Here is an 8,290-nt window from a genome sequence, read left to right as displayed (position 1 = left end):
TAGCCATGCTGCAGGACAGAGTAGAAGCGCCGCTGAGTTTCTGAGGCTACAGATAGTTTTGGGAGCAAAAATCTTATTTTCCCCCCTGAGTGCCTAGTGAGTTCCAGCTGCCACTGGCTTCGTGGTGCGCAGCCCAACATGTCACTCACTCTCCTACCAATGTCCCCAAGTCTTATCTTAATGCGGGGATAATGTTGACCAGAGTTTAGGTTAAGTCCGGACAACCACTAGAGGAGAAACCAGAGCACTGTTATTTTTCCTTTTTCTAAAACAGGGAAGAGTGGCAACGCAGTCCCCCACCCCCGCAAATGTTGCAGTCAAGTTCCCCACATTTGGGAAAATCGCAGGGGTCAGCACATCCAGAGTGTAATCAATAAGCCTTGCCCTGGGAAAAACACCTTCGTGATCATGCTATCTCCCCTGCCAGGTAAGGATATCCAGAACACTCGAGAGAAAATGTTGCATGAACAGATTGGAGGGGAGGCACTGCTCTGTGTAATGGCTTTTGGCTAGAATAATCTGAAGCTAAGAAGCTGCCAGAGTTAGCCTGTAAGGACAAGGACTATATAGAGAACAATGGAGGGAGTTATGCTTCTATGGTTAGTGGGAAAGGAGTACATCAGTTCACTGAAAACACATAATACTGAAAGTACAGCCATAACTGGAACATAAGTAAAGGATGCTGCCCACGAAGACAATTACATAGACCAAAGGGAGTGCCCAGGAAAGAATTTGTGGGGGGTTGGATTCCACAGTAACAGCGGGGGCAGACTGATATGAAATTACCAGAGAGAACATTTGCATATCAAAATACAAAACTCAAAGTCACTACCATAGAATTCATTTCGGCTCATATGAATCCTACCAAACAGGATAGAACTGCCCCTGTGGGTTTCTTAGACTGTAACTCTTTTTTTTTTAATTAAAAGATCATTTATTGAGAGCTCTTACAACTCTTATTACGATCCTACATCAATTATATCAGGCAAAATTGTACATATGTTACCCACATTATTTTCTGTACAATTACTTTATACTGAGCCCTTGGTATCAGCTCCTCTTTCCCCACCCCTCACCCCACTACCCTTGCGACCCCCTTGATAGATTCTAAATTATTATTATTTTCATCTCACACCAACCACTGTCTCCCTTCCCCTGGGTTTCTGTTGTTCTTCCCCCTGGAAGGGGTTGTGTGGTTATGTGTCAATCATTATGATTGGTCCCCCTCCCCGCCCTGTCTCCTTCTCTCCACCCTTCTGGTATTGCTATTCCCATTCCTGCTCCTGGATTCCACTTGTCATGAGCTCTTAACTCTTATCTGTGCCTGTGTACATGCTCCGGTCTAGTCCAGAGTGAGAGGCAGCACTGGGGTCATGACAGTGGAGCCAAGGAGGAGAGGTCAGGAAGCCTCAGAGAACCAGAGGAACCTGTGTGTTGCTTCGGTGCTTTACTATGTCCTGGTTGACTCATCCCTTCTCTGTGACCCCTCTGTGGGGGAGTGTTCCATTGTCTACAGATGGGCGTTGGGTCTCTATTCTGACCTCCCTCTGGCTCAATAAAATGTTTTTGTTTGTGTTTGCGGTGGGTCTTCTTATGCCTGTAACTAAGACTGTAACTCTTAGTGGAATCAAAAGTTTTACCTTAATCCTGAGGCGAAGCTGGTGTTTTAAACTGATGACCTTGACTTTGACCAATGGGTAACCGCTATACACTTATGACACTGAATTTCAGGGAGCTACAGAGAGGCTTTGAAAGAACCCATCATTATTAGTCCACTCAAGCAACGGGACTTCACAGCTAATATTGAGCCACCATTGTTACCACAATAGAGAAACACTGGTCTTTATTCTTATGTCTTATTCTTTAAAAATAAGAAGCTGGGGTGCAAAAGTAATGAGATGGAATGGGAGAAAATAAGAGTTCACAGTATTATTATTTAGTGCTGTTCCCAAAAAGTGGATCAAGTTTCCCTGGAGTTTCAAGGAACAATGGGAAATAAATGAAAAAGAAGAGTCCTGATTTTTACTTGCCTCAAATGTAAATGCGTATTCCTGAAAAGGAGGTAAAATGTATATCCACTTTAAGATTCAAACCTGACTTAATTAGTAAACTAGAAAAAAATCCAGATGTATAGCAGTCATACCATTAGTAGTCTCGTTGGCCTAACGCTCACATATTATACAATTCAATAGTTCAATCACATTAAGACGAATTGTACAATTACCACCACAATCAGTTTTGAAATATTTTCTTCATTCTTGTACTCATCATTATTAGTTCCACATTTCCTCCCTTACCTACCCTGCCAGACCAAAGAACCATCAATCCAGTTATTGCCTCTACCGATTTACCTATCAGGGATTTCATATACTGACCTGTCCCTCGGGTCATCAACAGTGTGGATACCTGAAAGAGGGACTGGGAATGAAGATGGACAAGAGACGCGGAGAATGGAGACAAGAAAGGAGTCTGATCAAGTCTAGTTTATTGAGCTGAGAGCAGAGGCTTAAATAGCCAGTGAAGAGCGGGCACCATTACGTCATATGGAAGTAAGGTACAGCTGGGGTAGCCAATAGTCACGCACCTACCAAATAAGGAATAAATGGTGGGCGATTGTGCTCAAACAGGTCCACATGCTAATGAGGCATACCAAGCGCCTGGCGGAAGTACCGCCAGGTGTGTGTTGTCCAATGAGCGTAGCGGCTGCTAGCAATTGAGCACCAATCCTAGCAAAGGTCAAGTAACTAATGACCGCAGGGGGAACAAGGGCAGGAAGACCACTAGGTACAATTTATAAGACAGAAACCCGAGAGTAAATACATGAAGGTTGTATATGGCTTTGATCCAGGGCTGAGGGACATGCAGTTCCCTACAATATACAAAAAACACAAAACTGGCAACCAAAAAAAAAAAAAAAAAAACAAGTAAAGGGGATACAAACCTCAATAAAAAACAAAAAATATTAAAAACTAATAAAATATTAAATGGATCAAAAGAGACATCAAAAAACAAGATGCTAAAATTTAGCCTAACTGGATCTGCAACAATCTGCTTCCCAAGGCTCTCTGCATAATATCAAGGCAACCCTCGTCAGTGGTCAGAGGCTTAACCCATGTGTATTTCCCCTTCACTTTTTTTTAACAGAAATAGCTAACTATGAATTTAAAGGGAGATCAAATGATACGTTCTGACATTTTAACCTGACTATATCTGCCATAAATTACTTTAGGTGTTCAAAATTTAAGTGCTGATACCATTTCCTTTTTTAGATTTGGGTTACATTATTTACTAGCCTTCGGTTACACAGGTGGATGTGCTTCCTCCATGCAGACTCAGTTGAGGGCTCATTTAAATGACAGCTGTTTAGAAAATAATCAGGGTCTCGAATTAAAAGATGTTTGAATAGAAAAGACAAGGGTGGGAATGATATACTAAAGGTAGCTTTTAGGGAAAAAAAGACTCTCTAAGAAATAGACTTTTCTTCTGAGATAACTCAATAGCTGAAAACATTCCATCTTTAGGAAGCTTACGTCTTGTCCAGAGCAGAAAGCACTGTTCATAGTGGTGTTAGGTGTTTGCCTCTGGTGTGGGAAGGGCATCGGAGTCACGAGAAAGTGTATTAGAAGCAAGATCCAACAACTAATTGGAAATAAAATCCATGCATTGTGAGTTATGTAATTCAATTAGTAAAGGTTGATAAACTATTTTCCCAAAGAGTTGCAATAGTTTATTCACCCACTATAATGCGGGAATGGTTCATTAGCTACATATTGTCATATCAGTAGTATCTGCGAACATTGCATGAGCACCTCCTCTCGCTACGCTGGAAGGAAAGAGAATCCATTTTCACATTTTCCTAAAGCTGATTTCCATGAAGCAGAGGTCAAATATGCCTTCAGACTCCAACAATCTCTATTCTGTTCTGATTCCAACCATCCTGGCCAGGGCACCCTCCTGCTCTGCTAAATTCAATACTCCATTTCACTCGCCATGCAGAATTCACAGACAATACAATACTCAAGATGGTATGGCTTTTTAAGCATGCTAACAGGTTGTAATTTCGGATCAGAAATGTTAAGGATACAGTTCCTTTTTTTCACATACAGTATCATTTCAGTTCTGTCGGCAAGTTTTCTCTCTCTGGTTCTAGAACCACACTCAGTTATTCAGCCCTTTGGCATCTGCCCTTCTCTAGCAAGCGTTACAAAGGCCCTTTCATTCTGATAAATACCTAAAAGACACCTCCTCTGTGAAAGCCAGCCTCCTGCTTGAAGGCACGCAGCTTTACTCCCTCTGTGGATCAGGAAGTCCACTGCTCTGATTCCTGGTACCAGGGATGCGGCTTCTGATTCCCCTGCAATTAATTCATCCAAGGAGCTCAGGTATGTTCCTCTCCTTGCTCTTTTTTTGTGATGTTTATGAAATTCTTCCTCCATCTTCTGTGATAGTTTAGATGTTAGAGTTTTACACACTCCTTTTGCTTTCTTTGATCCAGTCATTTGGTAGAAGTTACAAAACCTATAGATGGAAGACCCAGACCAAGCATTTTATCTGTGCCCCATTGTCCTTCCTTCCAAACTTGCAGCTGAATTCAACCTCACCTTCTGGCAGCTTCCAGATGATGCACGTCTGCAGTTATTTTTGATATCCTTGGCAATATGTTGCTTGCATGTGATATCAATTATACTGTTTGACGATTTTCACAATGTTGGATCACCTTTCTTGACATAATTCACACGTTCAGATCTCTACTAATTAACTTAGTAGCTGCCATCCAAACATCTTGGCATATAGCAGTGCGTACTTCCAGTTTTGCCATCTCCTTGTTGAAACACCTCAATTGCAATTCTGTCAATTCCCAGAACTTTCCATTGTAGTCATATTAAACTTCAACAAAAATTAATCTGTTACTGTAGCAAACTGTTTTGTGTAAACCCTTTTGATTTGCCTGTAAACTCCTTTGAAGCTCCTAAAATGCCATCAGACCAAGGAGGGCTCTAGGTTCAGACAAATCAGGGACATGCCTACTTAAATGCAGAACTTTCACACTTTGATTTGATCATAAACTTTGAGTCTAAGATAGTGAAGAAATGTATAAAAACTATTTTCAGTATTTGTACTGCCTAATGAGACCCGAGAAGATGAAGAATAACCTGAGTGGATTTTGCAAGTGGTGACAAAATAACTCACTGGCCATGCCAATAGTCCTGACTTCCACAAGATGACATCCAGGTGTATCAGCCATATCACAGCCTGAGCCACAAGTTATTTTTCACACTAGTTTAATAGCTTTTCTGTTCAGTTACCTCACAAGACAAGGAGGAAAATTCACATAGACATAGACAGATTTGCAAATGTAACTGTATACACCCAAATGAAAAATAATACAATCAGTAGCTATTTAATAGATATTTTTTCTTCCACTGTTAACATTAAAGGTAATCTATGTCTGGACAGATATCACAGCATAATCTAATACATTTGTTTTTGTTATAAAAAATCTAGATCTAGTTTTGAATCTTTATGGCCTTCTATTACCCCAATCATATTTTTGGATTATTTAGCTGACCACAGGAGATATTTGGATAATCTGGTGCAGGTCAAAGGAAGTTCTTTCTAGGATGTGAAAGTTCACAAAAAGGATAACCAATTAATTGATAGCTGGAAGGCTCCAGTCTACTCTAGATAAGCTAGATTATTATATAAGCCAGACTGTAAAACTATACATATTTAGTAGTTTTGCCCCCCCCAAAAAGAAACGTTTGCTAATAATGCTTACCTAAGGTAAATTACTTTTTTTCTAATTATCATATGCAAGAAAATGTAAAATTAAAATAATCTATTAGTTAAAACTCATTCATCTCTTACTACCCCCTACCATTTGTCAATTCCAACTCACAGTGCCCTTATCCAGGGCTTCTGGGCATGTAAATTGTTACAGATGCAGATAGCCTCACCGTTCCCAAGCCAAGTGTCTGGTGGGTTTCACCTGACCTTGTGGTAAGCAGCTAATCATCATCACCACAGCATACCTGGGACCTTTAATACCTTACGAAGCACACCCAAATATATGGAAGACAGTCAGATTTACACAGTCAAAAAGTACACATTATCATTGTCAAACCATTACCTGTGCAATTTGTCTTGATTTAAAATGGCATTTAATAGCTAAGCAGTTATTTATAAGGGGAAACATCTGTATTATTTAATAAAATGCACATTGTTCACAGATGTTCAATGATATTTCCTGTAGCTGCAGGATCATTTTCACAGGAGTTCCCGGGCTTCCCATGTTATCTATCTGTAGAAAAATGGGACGTCCAGATGGTTCATATCAATTATGCTGTAAAATATGTCGGCTAGTCCTCTCCTTCTCAGCAGGGCTTCTATTGATTTCAGTTCTGTCACGTTGAACAAGTCACTTTGTGTCTATAAATCATATTTTCCTTATCAGTAAAATGAAACGGTCAGTTTCAAGCATGTGTTTTCATGAGGTTGCAGAGCATCAGGGCAGATCACAGGCTGGTGGCAGGAGTGATTAGGACCAATAGGGCTCCAGAATTTTCCGGTCCTCTTTACTACAGTGGAGTTCCAGTAAACTAGTTTTGAAAAGACGTATAAGGAAACTTTACAATAGTGCTCCTCTATTTTCTAATATTACTTTAATTCCTACTGTTAAGGAGAGGTAATACTATAAGAGATTTAGCACTTGGACTTTGAAATAGCCAACCCTGGGACACAACCATGCTTGTGATGCTCAACTAGTTTTGAAAGATGGAAAGGAAAACCTCCCGTTCTTACTTCATCGATAAAAAGAGGATAATAAAATAGTATCTTTTAAGTATCTTTTAAGGTTTCTGTCAGTAGTAAATGATGCAATTCATTCAGAACACTAAGGTCATAACTGAAAGGCAGAGAATAATAGCTGTTTTATCTTACTTTTTGTACTATTGATTCAATGTAGTGATAGTATGTAACATTGGATAGATTTTATTAATCACAACATTTCTGTAATAATAATAAAGTTTAAAACTATTATCAAATACATCAAGGCAACATGGGTATACAGATGAATATTACATTTTAAGTACTACTACATCTAGTGGAATCATAAGAAGAGTAAAATACAAAACATTGCCATCAAGTCGATTCCAACTCCGAAACCTACCACATTTGAGTTTTTCATTATTATAAATGTTTATGGGAGCAGATAGCTTCCGCTTTTTCTTATGAAGTACCTGAGGAATTTGACCTAAGGCACGTAGCATCCAAACGCATAACCTACTGAGCCACTACATTATCCAATAGAAATCTATTATCCAATATAAACATTTCATCCAATATAAACCTATCCAATGCAATCTATTAACCCATGGTAATATCCAATCGAAAATAAAGTTTAAGAAGTCTTGACATAATACAATATACATTCAAAAATTGAAAATGTGCCTTTTTAAGCTATAGGTAAATGTAATCATCTTACGTCTTTTCTCGTCATTTTGGTAACTCACTGTGACTCCTATGAAATTACAAAAGGTTTTTGCATATACCCATAGATTTTAACAAGCTAATTCTACAATTTATAGAGCACAATAAAGGTTCAAAAGCAGTAGAGGCAATTTAGAAGTAAGGAATATGTAGAATTTAAACTACCAGTTAAGAAGCTATTATTAAGTTATTATATTATGAAATTATAGTATTGGCATAAGAGCAAAATATAAGATGAATGGATCCAATTTTCCTAGTATAGAAACAGAGCCAAATATACATAAAATGTTGATTTATGGCAAGTATGAAAAAGATTAGTGGTAAAACTTTACATGTGTCTCTATCTGTTCATTCATAAAAGAGAGGATAAAGGATTGCTTATCATTATGCAACAAATATCTCCAAATAGAAAACTACAATGAAAAAAAGCTTTAAACTTTTGAAGACATGAAGATTACTTCTTTAATTTCTGGATGTGTAAAATTTCTCAAGAAATGCTAGATTCAAAAAGTACAAATCATAAAGATGCATGACATAGATTACAAAAACATTCAAGTTTTGAATTATAAATTCCATATGGAGCTGTTTGCTTTTTTAAGATTGATAAGTTCAGAATAATTTATATAGCACATCTTTTTAGAAAGAATTTTTATCTAGGAAAAATGGATCTTTTAAAGAAGGCAAGCATCAGAACAGAAAAAACAAACATATATTGAAATATATCAAGAAAGTTGCAGAAAATGATTCCTGTATGTTAAAGAAATATACAAAAATGGTCTGTTCTTCCTAGATGTATCCAGTA

At 38.2% G+C, this 8,290-nt stretch overlaps 1 non-coding gene across 1 annotated transcript; it reads right to left on the bottom strand.

Annotated features, from left to right (window-relative positions):
* Positions 1-271: 271 nt before the first annotated feature.
* On the bottom strand, positions 272-435 carry LOC142447351 (U1 spliceosomal RNA). The gene has a single exon (XR_012784091.1). It is a non-coding gene; the product is annotated as a U1 spliceosomal RNA (small nuclear RNA).
* Between the last annotated feature and the right edge of the window lie 7,855 nt (positions 436-8,290).

This window comes from Tenrec ecaudatus, chromosome 4 (assembly GCF_050624435.1).
Source record: "Tenrec ecaudatus isolate mTenEca1 chromosome 4, mTenEca1.hap1, whole genome shotgun sequence".
Lineage (NCBI taxonomy): Eukaryota > Metazoa > Chordata > Mammalia > Afrosoricida > Tenrecidae > Tenrec > Tenrec ecaudatus.
The sequence above is the reverse complement of the archived record's forward strand: the minus strand, read 5'-3'. Positions and strand labels throughout refer to the sequence as shown.